Source organism: Haliotis asinina, chromosome 1 (assembly GCF_037392515.1).
Source record: "Haliotis asinina isolate JCU_RB_2024 chromosome 1, JCU_Hal_asi_v2, whole genome shotgun sequence".
NCBI classification, from domain to species: domain Eukaryota; kingdom Metazoa; phylum Mollusca; class Gastropoda; order Lepetellida; family Haliotidae; genus Haliotis; species Haliotis asinina.
This window is the reverse complement of record NC_090280.1, coordinates 76,023,342-76,039,871: the sequence shown is the minus strand read 5'-3', so window position 1 is coordinate 76,039,871 and position 16,530 is coordinate 76,023,342.

Here is a 16,530-nt window from a genome sequence, read left to right as displayed (position 1 = left end):
AAAAATGAATCTACAAACTTCACAAACAGCTAACATCTAAAACCTGCCGGTGTTATGATTGACTGCCTTGTGCAGATCGGAGCACTGTCAGCGCTCGCTTATGAAGAGTGAGGTCGGTCCTTCGTTAACAAATTCACATTCGTTGGCTGTTTCCCTGTTTGCTTCTTTATCTATATTCTCCATTTTTTCTGGTTTTCCTGCATTTGAGTTCTACTTTTAAACCAAATCATGCGAACTTTCATATTCTATGGATGCTCTATACCTACATTAGCTTCTAATGGTTTGGTAGATTTACACATGCAAGTAGCTGTAGCAGCTTGTAAGAACAGTAGCTGTTAAAGTGGTGCCACAAGTAGCAGCTTGTAAGAGCGGTAGCTGTTGAAGTGGTACCACAAGTAGCAGTTTGTAAGAGCGGTAGCTGTTGAAGTAGTGCCACAAGTAGCAGCTTCTAAGAGCGGTAGCTGTTGAAGTAGTGCCACAAGTAGCAGCTTGTAAGAGCGGTAGCTGTTGAAGTAGTGCCACAAGTAGCAGCTTGTAAGAGCGGTAGCTGTTGAAGTAGGGCCACAAGTAGCAGCAATAGTATTGGTAGCAGTAGTGGTTGTAGTAGAAGCAGGTGTAGCATTTTAATGAGGAGTAGCAGCTGCAACAGTAGCGTCATCACCATCATCAGAGGCAGCAGGAGCAGCAGCGACAACGACTGCTGCTACTGTAGTGGTACTGGTAGTAAAATTAGCAGTAGCTGTATTAGTAGTATCAGTTGTCAGTAGCATTTTAAATAGCAATAGCCTGTCAGGAGAAGTAGAGGCAGCAACAGCATCATCATTATCATCATCACTAGCAGCAGCAGCGACAGCGGTGGAGGTAGCAACATTTAGTATAGCAGCAGAAGTAGTATCCGTTATTGTAGTAGTTCTACATTTTATGTGGCACGATTTCGAATTTACAGATTCTTATTTTGTTTTCCTTAAAACCTGGTACTAAGTTCCCACAATTAACTGTACATGAAAGTTGCTTGCACGGTGAAAACCTGGAGAAAGTTGAAATGGAAAATTTGTGAAAGGCCATTTTGTTTCCTCGGTGCAAAATATTCTTTTCCGTTTCCACATGTTCAGTACAGTCTGGTTCAGTTTAACCTCTGTTTACCCAACTGCTGTCATTCAATCCCGCAGCTATTTCATTTTGAAACTTGTAAACGGATGTGATTGTTTTCCGCATCGCCGAGCTCCCACGGTTAACGGCCATTGTAATCACGTGACATCGATTAGCCGCCATCTTGGATATCGACGACATTGCCAGCACATGCACGGGTCAAGGGCCACTCCCTGCTTCCTTTGTTCGAAGTGTTTTCCACCTAAACTGTAATTGAGATTTTAAAGAGATGTTCGGGCGAGTAAAAGCAGTCGCTCGTTAGTTGATATGTCTGGGGTGATGAATTGCCTGCAGTGTGTAACTTCGCTTTGGTCTGAATGCCAGTCCTGATTCTCAAAACATGGTCACAGAGTTTAGTGAGTGAGAGTGCGTGAGTGAGTTTACGCTGCTTTCAGCAATATTCCAGCAATAATACTATGAGCCTGACACATAGTACCCATGTGGAGAATCGAACACGGCTCTTCGGAAAGACGAGCAAACGCTTCAACCACAAAACTACCCCACCGGCCCGTCACAGATTTTAATCGATAGATACCCAAAGTAGTTATCTACTAACAAGGGTAAGTAAAGCACCCACCTGACTATTGACCCGTATTAGCATGTATGAGTACCGACCACTGGCGCTTAACATCGTGGGGAAGGGGCCCGGGTTGTCCGCGATGGGTGATGCGATGGGTGAAGTGCGTCTCGGCAAACTCCTACGCGCGGAATCAATTTCATCGTCATACACATGCCTACATCTGCTCTACATTTCACAAACCAAATGGGTTTGCTCATTGCCGTGCACCTCCTAATTCTCGTAAAGACGTTTTCTGAGCCGGTCCTAGTTATCCTTGTTCACTAATACTTACGAATGTCTCGGATTCCTCGACACTATTGAAGTCTATGGTCTGATGCATACCATACGACATAAGACACTAAAAGATGGTGCTTGTTCTTCCCTGCCTGGTGTTAACATGATAAAACAAGGCCTGTCGGTACAGTATCAGTATGATGCATCGGAGTGGGTTATCAATACTAATACTGTTTTTTATAGTGCGGTGTTAATGAAGTTAGATACTATGCCATTCAAACCCTTCTGATCTTATGCAACTGAAAACTAAACACCAGACCTGAGCATACCGGACCAGACCTATCCTGTATACACGGGCTATAGTACTTGTGACCCCCGAGCTGTACGGTGGTATTTCACAGCCGGCAAACACAACGTCTAAAACGTCATCAAAAACACGAAATGTCGTGTCCAGGTTTCCCTATGCAGCTCAATATCAACAGTCCAGGGCCTAGATTGTCGAAGCACTCTTGGCGCTAAGACAGACGTAAGAGCCATACATTTACATTAATTTACGACCATTCTAGCGCTAAGAGAACTGCGAAAATCTAGGACCAAGGTGGTGAGGTAGCTCAGTGGTTAAAGCGTTTGTTCGTCACGCCGAAAGCCCGGGTTCGATTCCTTACATTGGCACAGTTTGTGATTTCATGAATATGAAACCAGGCGATGGTCACATCGCGAGACAGCTTATGTTGGTCACATCATTCATGATAGATAGATAGATAGATAGATAGATAGATTACTGGATGTCAATCTCAACAGCGAATCGTATTTCAATCTCAACTCCCTGGGGAGTATACAGCTCTTATTTCTTCAAGCGGCGTAAAACCGTTCTCACTACAATACGTCACGCTCATACCTCTAATATTTTAAACAATAAATAAGAATCAAACTCATCCGCTATGATGAAACAATTTGCCAGAGATATATCGTTGAACCGTTTACGTCATTGTAAAAACACCCTGTGCACGTCATTTTGGTAGACGAGAAGACGATTAAGTTATTTTCTCGAAACAGGTTTAGAAGCATGTATATTGTCTAGTACACTACTGTAAAGCTATTAAACGCTACATTAAACACCTTCTCATCTCTTTGTCTCGTTACAAACAGGCATATATTCCCCGATGAAACGGCATGTACTGAACCATGCGTGAAATTAAAGGGAGTCTCGCTTCAATGCTTATCAAGCACCATGCTAGGGGTTAACAGGACACGCACGAGCGATCTCCTCAATGCGTGGGTGAAAAAAACGCATCGAGGGTCAAACCATGGTCGACATATATGGACTCAATCCCGAAAGGAGAGGTTGAACATGTTGCCCAACTGCCATATTCATTCGCGTTGTAATCCAATTCATACAACAGCTGTTGGTATATGCAAAAGCCTGGAAATACAACCTGGCCTGAAACAGAAGGTTTGTTAAGAAATGTTGTATTTGAATATCGCTGGTGACCGGATCTCTGTTTCAGTGACCCTTGACTAATCGTTCTTGTATGTTTCTTTTAATTAGTGGTTGATGAACTCTAGTAGTAAGAGCCAGTTGACATGGCACTCAAAGTAATGGTTTTTAAATCATCATTTTCTGAAATTTTACATGGAAAACATATGTGATTATAAAAGCGTGCCACATAAAGGGTTACATGACATATGTTCTCATAGTGATGTTTATAAATGTTTTAAGGCTTTATAAACACTTATAAAAACACCACATTTTAACATCTCTTTGAATAATGGGTTTGAACTGGGTGACTTCTTTGAGAGGCATGTTTAGAAGTTGGTGAATCAGATATGGACAAACTTTATGGATGAACGCCGTTTCGATACAGCGTCTTGTACCGTTGTGAGATGCTCTAACTTTCTTGACAGCGACGACTTGCTTGACAACGATACAAGAAGCTGTATCTAAACGTCGCTCCAGCTGCTCATCCATAAAGTTTGTCCCTATTTGAACTGTGTGTTTTGAAATATTAGCTATAGAGTTCAACCATGAAACGAATCAAAATGTCTGTAATCATTAAACTAAACTGTTTATTTGGCTTTCCACGAAGAAGTGACTCAGTGGGTGATTTTGTTAAAGAAGGCAGGAAAGGTTTGGAGAAGTCAGTTTATGGTGTACACCTCCGTGATAGAGCTGGAATATTTCCAAAAGCGGCTTAACACCTCATTCGCTCTCAGAAAAGTGTTTTGTACTTCGCCCTCCCTATAGATGATTGCTAGACGTCTGTCTGTGGATGCATGTAAGTGTCAGACCGTGAGCCGTCTGAAGAATAACTGAGTTTATTTTATTCAGTTTTTAAGAGTGGACCTCTTAAAGATCCACGGGAGAATAGGTCTTCAGCAACCCATGCTTGCCATAAAAGGCGACTATGCTTGTCGAATGAGGCGACTAATGGGATCGGGTGGTCAGGCTCGCTGACTTGGTTGACACAAGTCATTGGTTCCTAATGGCGCATATCGATGCTCATGCTGTTGACCACTGGATTATCTGGGTCAGGCTCGATTATTTACAGGCGGTCGCCATATAGCTGGAATATTGCTGATTGCGGCGTAAACTGAACTCACTCACTCACTCACTTTTAAGAACATGTGGTCTTCGACGATGTGTAGGTTTGATTTTGAGTGAGTGAGTGTGTTTTTTTTAAATTTAACGTGATTAACACAGTGATAATACTGAACCATGTGATCTTAGTCTACCTGACATGTAGTGCCTGTCAACAGCGGGAATTAAGTGATCGAATGTTATTTTATGACGCATTATTCCAGCTATCTCAAGTTTTTAGAATCTCAAACAATGATTCAAGTGATCGGGCTTCAACAATCAACTGATTGAACTTCAACAAATCGCCTTGTGAGACAAAACTAGGTTGCTTACGAACTCTCTCAAGTCTCTCAAGTCGGAGCCCCCAAGGAGCCCAACGATGCGAAGTCAATAAATACGTGATTCATTTCAACGCATTTAAAATTGATGAAACCCCCCACCAGTTACCTCTGGCACCTACTCAGGACCTCACAGACCCTGTGACTGCTATGATTTTTTTTATCGTAAAAAATAACAACTTGTTAACAAACAAAACAGATTATAGATGGGATAATAGATCAGTGTCTCCTTACCTTTGAAAAAAAACCCCACTTATTCGCAAGCTTTCTGATGATACAGAATATGAAAAAAACACCTTTCGCGGAAACACCTGCAGTTCAGTTTACAAAAAAAGTCATTAGAAAATCACTAATCGATAAATTGATCTTGGCTGATTGATCAAACCCACAGTTTTCTCAGTAGCATGTTGTAGGGATTGGGATAGTAGTTTATGTTTGATGGTGACAAATGAAACAAGCAGAAATGAAGAAAAATAAAGGAATAGTTATGAACCTCTGATGGGTATCAGAAATGCTTTCAGTGACTGTTTTCATTTGATAACGTATGGGTAACGTCGATAATTTATTGTTCGTTATCCAGTTTTCAAGCGAACCGTTTCGTTTGCTCCTCAGTGTACGCACATGACATTTTGGTTTAAAGAACGGTGCCATATTTGCATAACGGTAAACCAGTATGGGAATAGAGGGTGCCCTTATTGTTTTACTTATCTGATAATCAATGTCGCAAAAGTTAGTGGTTGACAGCATGAGCATCAGTCCAAATATATGTTGGACTCAAGCGAAAGTGCTTACAACATTTAAATGTAGCTTACTTTTGTATGGCAATATGTAATCTCAGGAGCGACATTTGTCGCTATGTCTCATTGTCATCCCTTGGTTGTGAAATATTTTTCGACAAAACGACATGGGGAAATGCCACAAATGTCAAACATGTCGTATTGTCGCACTTTGGTTAATTTTGTCATTTGTTCTTGATTTTATAAGGGCACCATCGCGACAATGTCTCTTTTAGGATTCCTTACACTTCTGTATTATGGTATCTGCATCATCTTTGACAAATTGGAAACAATAGGCGCCCTGCAGGTCACGTGACATCACACAGAGGGTGCTGCGTCTCTCTTTCTGTAACGTAATACACGTACTTTGAACTCAGCGCCTTCAAATAGAGCATTTCGTAATGGCTGTTCCCCCCAAATGATGTGTTTATTATTGCACTTCGAATTCCTCAGCTGGAATTTCAAAATCAATGGCTGGTGAAGCAGGGTGTTGCTTACGCTTGTTAGAAAGAACACCGCCCCCTATAGTGAGCGTTAAAATTGAATTAAAAAGAAAATTAGCATCATCGGTCACAAATGTCACCGGGTTTTGCAAATGTTCGTGTCGTTAAACTTTCTAACAAGGTTTTAAGTCGATAATGAGCTGTGAAGTCGTGAAGTAAACCGTCAAGTTGACGTAAAGACCGATCTATTGAGTAATATATAAACACAAAGGTGATGGTTCTATCGGAATAAAGAAGTGAAGTCAAACAGGACATAAACTCTGAGACAGTAAAATACCAGTTATAGAAGCATAAAACACCAAACTGAACATTACAGTTTTATTCAAAGCAACATATGTAAAACATGTCTTTTACTTTAAATAAGAAAACGTATGGTGGTACTTGTATGTAAAGTACTTTCATGGAAATATGGGGATCTCGTGAATAAATATCATGTGTCCGGGTAATTAAATTATCGAATTTAAAAGCTTTAACATTTTGATCACTGTTTCGTAAAATGGTCTCAAAAGTCAGCGTACCAACCAGGCCCAGATGTCTCGAAACAAACTTAAGTCTGAGTTCTGACTTGAGTTCAAGTTGTGGCTCAAATTTGAGAAAACGCAGGAACATTCACGTCCTGCGTGATTACTAGACAATCTGAGTTTGGTGGTCAGATTTCTTTAGTTGTTTGGACTTTTTATTTTAAAAAGTGAAGCTGGGTTAAAATTCAGCTGTTTCAAATTGCCGTACTCGGTTTGAGATTTGAGTGAAAACTTAGGTTCGTTTCGGGAAATCAGGGTCAGAAACTGATCCCATATCTGGAACGTGTTGGGCGAAATAGAAGCTTTAACACTGGTTTGTATGGTGTTTGGTCATGTTCAAGTTTTGGGTGTTTGTATTTTATTTGTTCTTTTGTTCTGTCCAGTGTTCAGTTGTCCAATACAGACCTTCTGTTTTCCAATACAGATGTTCTGTTTTCCGAAACAGATTTTCTGTTGACCTATACAGATGTTACAGGTGCACAACTGTTCTGCTGCATTATAACGTGTCCCGTTAGGACAGGCGTCCTGTTCTGTAATACAGGTGTTCTGTTGTCCAAAACAGGTGTTCTGTTGTCTAATATAGGTATTCCGTTTTTCGAAACAGGTATTCTGTTGCTCGGTACAGGTGCCATGGGTGTACAACCGTTCTGCTACACTCTGCTGTGGCATTATTCGTGATGTTCCTGATGAATTGTCCCATATAGACGTTCTGTTGTCCAATACAGGTATTCTGTTGTCCAATACAGGTATTCTGTTGTCCAATGCAGGTATTCTGTTGTCCAATACAGGTATTCTGTTGTTCAATACAGGTATTCTGTTGTCCAATGCAGGTGTTCTGTTGTCCAACACAGGTATTCTGTTGTCCAATGCAGGTTTTCTGTTGTCCGAAACAGGTATTCTGTTGACCTGTACAGGTGTTACAGGTGTACAGCCGTTGCACTATGAGGTGTCCCATTGTCCAATGCAGGCGTTCTGTTGTTCAATATAGGGATTCTGTTGTCCAGTACAGGTGTTCTGGTTTCCGAAACAGGCTTTCTGTTGTCCTGAACAGGTGTTATGTTGTCCTGTACTATTCCCCGAAGCGCTTTTATTCTCTGTTCCTATATATGCGGTTTCACTATATGTCACTCGTTTCAAATGGTCAAGTCCCTGTTGCAGGTGGTCCATCATCAGATGCAGGCGTTCTAGACCCAGGTACATGTGGTCCGTTGTCAAATGCAAATGTTCTAAACACAGGTGGTCCGTTATCAGATGCATGTGTTCAAGACCCAGGTACAAGCAGTCCGTTGTCAAATACAAATGTTCATGCAACAGACAAAGGTGGTCCATCATCTGATGCAAGTGTTCTAGACCGAGACAAAGGTGGTCCATCATCAGATGCAAGTGTTCTAGACCCAGGCACAGGTGGTCCGTTGTCAGATACAAAAGCTCTTGTAACATACAAAGATGGTCCATCATCAGATGCAAGTGTTCTAGACCCAGACACAGGTGGTCCGTTGTCATATGCAAGTGTTCTAGACCCAGACACAGGTGCAAGTGTTGTAACAGGTGGTCTGTTATCAGATACAAATGTTCTTGACACAGGTGGTCCTGTTCTGATAAGGTGAGTTTCATAAAAAAGCGTTTTACAAGCAAAAGTGTTTCCAAATGCTGTCATAACACGAGGAATGGGAATTTGTTCCTGAATTGTATTTTTAACAACATACACAAGAACAGACTTATGACAGGTTATTAGAAGACCAGGTATCCCAAGCGTCAAGTCAATGCCATACATAATACCTGCACTGTTTACCTGGAGATAATTAAGTTGCTATTCTCAGAGTTAATAGCGTGCGGGAAGATGAAGTCTCGGACTGACGCAACAAGACTTTCAGCGTGGCCGACACGTTAACAACCCTTCATTCTAAACAATAACAAACAAGGCAAGAACATGACAAGCTTTTGTTTCTAAACCATAGATCACTTTCAGGAACTGCATTCTTGCATGTCTCATATTACATGTTTCTTCCCAATACCATATTCCAAGTGGAAGAGTGTTCTTTTAAATCGTTGCAGGTTGCGGCCATTGCAGCGAAGTTATCGAGTACATTTGTGGCGGAATTAACCGAGTATTCCCGAACGAGTCCCTCAGTTCACCTCGATTCATCAGGCAATATCCAAAGGCAAAACAGGGAATCCAAAAAACGACGACCTGACGTCAAACCGAAACACCTTAAAAGACTGTACTTGTTGTTACCATGCCTGTCTCTCGGCTCAGGATCAGTATACTGCTGCGACCATTCCATAAATGTTCAAATAAATGTAAAAGTTTAAGATTTACAAGTCTTCACATTATTCCTATTGAGCACATAATATTCAAAATAATTCATGGTGTTGTTGTCGTACCTTATGTGACCTGATCTGGCTTTACACAACACCAATAGCAAACATGACCAATTGATGGCCAGTACCAATTGTATGCTATGATTCGCTATGCAGAGTTATGTTCCTTGGGCACGTCAGAAGGCTATGATCGTTCGAATACGGGTTTCCAAATCCTGATGCTGAAGACCCGGGTTCGATTCTATACATGGGTCCAGTGTTTTAAGTACGTATACATTTCTGGTGTCCCTCGCCGTGATGTGGCTGGAATAGTCTGTATAATGTTGGAGGAAACAAAGAACAGACCAAGATCTCATAATTTGAAAAACAAAAGCCCAGGTTATTAATTGATTGATTGAGTTTAGTTTTACACCACAATCAGCAATATTCCTGCCATATGGCGGCGATCTGTAAATACTCGAGTCTAGACCAAACAGTCCTGTCATCAACAGCAGGAGCATCGATCTGCGCAATGGGGAACCGATGACGTGTTAACCAATTCAGCAAGTTTGACCACAAGATCCCGTACGTCGCCTCATACGACAAACATAGTCGATTTTTATGACAAGCATGGGTTGCTGAAGACCTGTTCTACCCTGGATCTTCACGGGTCCTAGGTTACTCTGATAATAGGATAATTCGTCGCCCTGAAGACCCGGGCTCGACTCCTTACATGGTTACAACATGTGACATTGCTGAAAAATATTGCTGAAAAAGGCGTAAAACCACATTCATTTACTGATGGTTATGGGGTATTTCTAAAAGTAGTGCAACACACCTCTAATACGGCGGACCTTTCTCCCACGTCAAGCTTATGCTACAAGGAATAAAACTCATTCACTCACTCACTGAGAAAGATGAACATTGTACACCCAGATGCCATCCAAAATTATTTCTTCCCTTCATCTTGATCATGGACGCAAACTGAGGCTGCCTCAAAGAATTGCAAAGCAACATTTAACTGTTAATTTGTGGTAACAAAATGCACCCTCCTTACATGCCTTTTTCACATGATAAGCTGTTCTGAATGCCAAACGAGGTAGAAGCGCGGAAGTGCAATGCTATAACGCGCATACAAGTAGAACTGGTTATCCTGCTGGTATGCGCAGCCATCAAGCGGCGTCTCAATAATGATATTCTCACATGCCGATCAAATATACTGTACAGCAAAAGAAACGCAACTCAGTTTTTTGTTGTTAAATAGAGTACATAGACATAAACGCTTGATTTTATTTCTTCGAAAATTGCGTTGATTTTGCTCTTCAGTATACATGATGTTTTCTTTTTTATATGTTTTACCGAATATGCATATGCATACACCATAACAGCATTACATCGGTTAATATGTTGTTCACGCGTACAGAAGCAATATCGATGTCAGTGGCTATCATATCTGCATTTGAACTCTTGTGGAGATCAACGTCTAAGTTCTCGTAAACTTCCCTCTCCGAAAGTGTCTGTTCAGTGCGGTTGGTTGTAAAACGACTTTTTCAAAAACAAATTTCGTTTCGCACGGGATTCCGACTTTTTGTACATACCAGGACGTTCATAGTCGCAGATTCACCGGGGACCTTGGAGATAACCATAAGGTGCAGTCTCTGTGAATTGAAATGTTGATAGAATCACGCTGCTGTATATTTGAATTGAAAAAAGACCATATTGCCATGGAAACTGTTAGACCGTAGGGAAATGTAGACTTGCTTCACTTAGAAAATAGCAGTCTGTGGGGGAAAATACTATCCAGGGCGGTGAGACGGACGTGATGAGGTCATCTTTGGACCTCTCCATCTTAATAATTTGAACGCGTAGCCAAATTCAAAGATCATTTGGTGAGGGACAGTTTTACTGCGCGCTCAGCAATATTTCAGCTATATGACGGCGGTATGCAAATAATCGATTCTGCAACGCTCAATCCAGTGATCGACAGCATGAACATCGATCTACGCAACTGGAATACGATGACGTGTGTCAACCAAGTCAGCGAGTCTGACCACCCGATCCTGTTAGTCGTCTCTTCCGACAAGCATGGGTTGCTGGAGACCAATTCTAATCCGGGTCATCACGGGTCCAAATATAATGTGGTACTGGATGTTTGTGTTCACTGTCTGTCGCATGCATAAAAGGCACGCCGAATGCCAGAATCACGTACTGCAAGTGAAGTCCGTGAATTTCCCATGATGCAGTTGCACGACGTAATTATTCATTTCAGTGTCTGCGGTGATATGCATATCGTTATTGACGGAACCATAATTACTATCTCTCTCATTGCGAGTCTCTGTTAGAGTATTAATGATACGGTTCACTCACACCCATCAAGTCATTCACTCACCCACCCACCAATGCATCCACTCGCTTGCTGACTGGTTTGTCTGCACGGGCTCGGGCGCCATTTCAACTTGGCTGGGTTTTACAGTCCGGTGTCATGAGACGTCGGGGGACTGATCCCGCAAATGTCACCAGTCGGGTTTCAGGCCAGGCAAATTTGAACAAATTGTCTTGTGTTATAGACCATATGTTATGGACAAGATTACTCATTGCTAATACCAGTCAGTTTAATTACTGAAGTCACATTTTCACAAATTTAAGATGATGCAATAAACTGGTCTGTTGACCATGCGTTAGAACGAAGATTATTGATTATTAATATCGATCAGTTTACTATGGAAGTCAGTAGCAGGAACCCGCGAGGGCTATACCTGTATTTTACGTGTGCTTCTGTCCACATGTGATTTAACACGCACAAGGAACATTGCTTTGCTCAAATTTTAGGCTTTACCGAAGGTGAGTCAGGGTGTTTGATCTTACGCCGCGTTTAGCAATATTCCAGCAATATCACGGCGGGAGACACCAGAAATGGACTTCACACATTGTACCCATGTGGGGAATCGAATGTGGGCTATCGGCGTGACGAGCGAACGCTTTACCCTTTCGGCTATCGCACCGCCACTTGTACCGAGGGTATTGTATAGTAATTTTTAAAGAAGAAAGTCGAGATAAACGAACAGTACTAAGGGCTCCAGTCTGTTAGAGGGATATATATGTTTTAGAAATAATCACTCAAACTATTAATTATTACTTTAGAGACTTGTGCAAGTTCAGATGACGGTTGAGGAATAGGTGTATGTTATTTTACTGCGATTTCAGCTATAAAACTGCTGAATCGCAGCGACCTAGAGATAATTGAGCGTGGTCAGGGCAAGCTAGTGGTTAATACAATGATCACTACCATCGGATGGGACGACTTCTTTCGAAAAACAAGGGTGTTATGTTTCTACCTGGACCCCAAGTATAGCTCCTTAATACATGTTGAAGCGTTTCATTATCTTTCTGTGGTGATGTGACCCGTGAAGGTCCGGGGCAGCGTTTCATTGTATCGGGCCGGCAGTTTAAAAAATGTGCAGGCCTTATGGCCTTCAGTAAACAACTTGTCAATTATTTTTTCAACTGGAATGTTTCCCCATTTCTTCGTTATTAACGCTAAGGAATCATCTTCGATCCATAACGTTACGATAACTTACAGTCTCACTTCACGGTATTTCAGCGCCTTAGAATGTCAACACCAGTCTAACAAATATTAAAGCCTATGTGTGCTATAGGCTTCGTTTGATTTTGTACAAACATTGCGAAACTGTGTACAGTGTAGTCTATTTTGTTTTTATTGGTTTGACTTAAACCAAATGGGCCTGCAGATTTCATTCAAGGCCTGTAGATTTTAAAGCCTGCATGTAGCAGCAGGCCCGATGCCATAAAAGACAACTAAGAGGCGAGTGACGGGATCGAGTGGTCAGGGTCAGGCTTTGTTGACACGTATTATCGGTTCGGAATGGAGCAGATCGATGCTCAAGTTGTTGATCACTGGATTGTCTGGTCCAGACTCGAATATTTACAGACCGCCGCCATATACCTGGGACACCAGAAATGGGTTCACAAGTTGTACCCATATGTGGAATCGAACCCGGTCTTCGGCTGGACGATCGAGGGCTTTAACCACTAGGCTAGCCCACCGGACCTCGAAATCCGAAAATATGGGAGTCCATCTGTCCTGATTCAGTCATAATCCACACATTACACCGGTCTGTAATACAAACCTTCCCAGTACGGCACATGTAAGTCTAGAATTTGTGTAAATTAATTTCTTGACAGAAGTCTACGGGATCATTTTTCATGATATTTTATAGAGATAAACTGCTGTTTCCATCTGTAGTGAGTCAGTATGGGTTTACACCGATGTTATCAGACAACATTCCAGCAATATCACGGATGGGGGACACGAGAAATGAGCTTCACAACATGTGCACATGTGAGAATTCGAATCCGGGTGTTGGGCGAGTCGAACGAGCGTTTTAACCACCTGGCTACCTCTTCGTCCCTATATTTCTGGAGAGCCGTGAGGGTCTGGGGAAGAACAGGCTTTCAGCTACTCATGCTTGCCGTAAAAAAAGACTATGCTTGTCGTAAGAGGCGACTAGTGGGATTGGGTGGTCAGACGCGCTGACTTCGTTGACCCATGTCATCGGTCCCCAATTGTGTAGATCGATGTTCATGCTGTTGATCACCGGATCGTCTGGTCAAGACTCGATTATTTATGGTCCGCCGCCATACAGCTGGAATATTGCTGATTGCGGCGTAAAACTAAACTCAGTCACCTATATTTGTGGATCACATTGATTTCTGAGAAAAAATTGTTAGTCTGACGATATACCAGTTTCATCTGATTCTGGCTGCGGGCTATTAGGCTGTGAACTACATCCACAGCGGATAAAGATTATATTGCAAGCTAAACGCAAGCAATGTTTGTTATCAAATGCCGTTAAAAATCCCGTGATAAAACATGATGTTTTCCAATCATCATTTGACGAAAGCGCGTGTACATCGATTATTTTAGGGGCGCATCTTCAAACTTTGTGTGCTGTTACGCTGTTAATGAACAATGGTCCTTGATTCTCTGTGTGTGATGTATCATTGTATCCTTATCATAGTGCTCTGAACGGGATGGGTGAACGAGTTTAGTTTAACGCATCTTTGGTGGAGTAGCCTAGTGGTTAAAGCGTTCGCTCGTCACGCCGAAGACACGGGTTCGACTCCCCACATGGGTACAATGTGTGAGACCCATTTTCTGGTGTCCCCCGCCGTGATATCGCTGGAATATTGCTAAAAGCGGCGTAAAACCAAACTCACTCACTCCCTCACTTACGCATGATGGCGTGGATGTGCAAAAATAAAAATAGAAATCTGGTTTGGGTTCACATTCTTATGTCGAGATCATAAAATTAATACATTTTTTAAACATTTTCAGCAAGAATATAATGAGATATTTCGTTTAAAGGTCACCTGCAACCAAAAAATCAAACATAATTAAAACACATTTATCACTTATTCATGACATATAATATACATTGCTGCTTTTAAAAAAACAAATAAACAAGATTATAAGCGTACAATCGCGATTCAAAAGTGCAACATTTTGTACTTGGGCTTACTTCCCCCGAAACGAAGACCTCGGGAGACCGAACCCAGTCATAGCGGGTGGACATGCACTCAAGTGTAACAACGGCTTCCGATTGGCCGTTTCTGTTTGATGGGCATTTTAGAAGTATAGCCAGTCACAAAACAAGTAAGATTCTTTATGGATAACAACTTCTTTTTGTGTACTTGATGCATTCATATACTGTTGTCAAACAAAATCATATACACTAAAAGAAGTCGTTATCCATGAAGAATGTATATAAAGATGTTGGGTTTGGAAAATACATGTTCTCTGAATTTGCGCTCGATCCAATCAAAAATCATCTCAGTAGAGATGGTAAACTACTGCGTGGCTGGAATCTGTCATTCGTCCAAGTACAAAGCAGGACTTGAAACTGACAAGAGTTTGCACCAGTTTCCGTCAGATCCAGTCATCCGGAAAAAAATGAATGTAGTTTGTTTGCAACCCACAGACATAAAAACATGTCATGTGTATCACACGTGCATAATTACATAATGTGGCAGACACGGGACTCGGGTGCACGAGTCATAAATCAACTTATTTTCTTTATGTCGTATAGTCTGATAGGTGTTAAGTTCAAATTGCACGTGGTCAATGATTGAAGCTGTGTATTGCATGTTGTCTTTAGCAGACAGGCAGACAGACATATAGGTGTGAATAAACCAGACACTGAGCTTTCTCTGTGACAGAGACTGCTTACCACAATCAACAAGTTGTTTTACGTAACGAGTAGATTATTTACTTGTTTGTGTACACAACCAAGATTAGAGTACTGCTCACGATCTCAGACGCTGGGCATACATACTGTTTCAAGCTCCGTGAACCTATTCACTGCGCATGCGTTATGGACGCAGCGCAGCACAGCTGTTGAAACCAGTTTCCCCCCCAGCGCTGGGGGGAATTTAGCGAAACGTTTGAACTCCGATTTCGCGGGCTTTTTTTTCATCGCGTTTTTTTCAACTTTATAGGTTAAACTGGCATTTTTTATGATTTGTTTCGGTAAGTGCATACCGATAGGTACCAGAATATGCAAAGTTGTGTTTTACGTTGCATGTGACCTTTAAGAAAGGCTGGACTCGTCATATTCTTAAGAGTTGATTGAGATATATATTCATGTTTGTTCAACTGAATCCCGAGAAAATGCAAACCGTTAGTGTTAGACCAATACGGTATACTCAGGGACAGCACGAACCTTACATACGTGCGATTTGGTATCGTGAATCGAACCCGAGTGTTTGGCGTGACAATTGAGTACGCTTTCCAGTGACCGGTACCAAACACCATGGAGTGAGTGAGTTTGATTTTACGCCGATACAAGCAATAATCAACAATATCACGACTGGGGACACGAGATATAAGCTTCACATAATGTACCCATATGGGGAATCGAATCCGGGTCTTCGGCGTGACGAGCGAACGCCTTAACAACTGGCTACTCCACAGCTAATGTCCACCGTGGAAGCAAGTCTTTTATTCAGACAGGTTGGTTGACACAATTCAAAAAATATATTGTTTAAAATATGTCATATTTGGGATTTCGCTTTCTCAGTAACTTTGTGTACCGCCCCTTGAAGGTCCGGGACAGATGTCATCGGTTCCCAAATGCGCAGATCGATGTTCATGCTGTTGATCACTGGACTGTCTTGTCAAGACTCGATTATTTACAGACCGCCGCCATATAGCTGTAATGTTGCTGAGTGCGGCGTAAAAGTAAACTATCTCACTTTGTGTACCCTAAGTGTAAACTGGCACGGTGAATACTCAATTTAGAAAGTGGTCAGATGTAAGATAGGCTGTATTCGGACTTACACTTTCGGAGCGTTAACTACCAGTTGTCTGACTTCACTTTCTAGACGACTGACTTTGTGTCCTGCCTGACTCTGAAGGTATGGGTTCGAATCCCTGATGGGATTTAACCCAACGGAAGTACTAGAATCTGTACTTTACTGAGAAAATGCAATCCCAAATATAACATATGGTTACATCTGAGCACTTTCTAAATAGCATTGTGAATTAAATATAT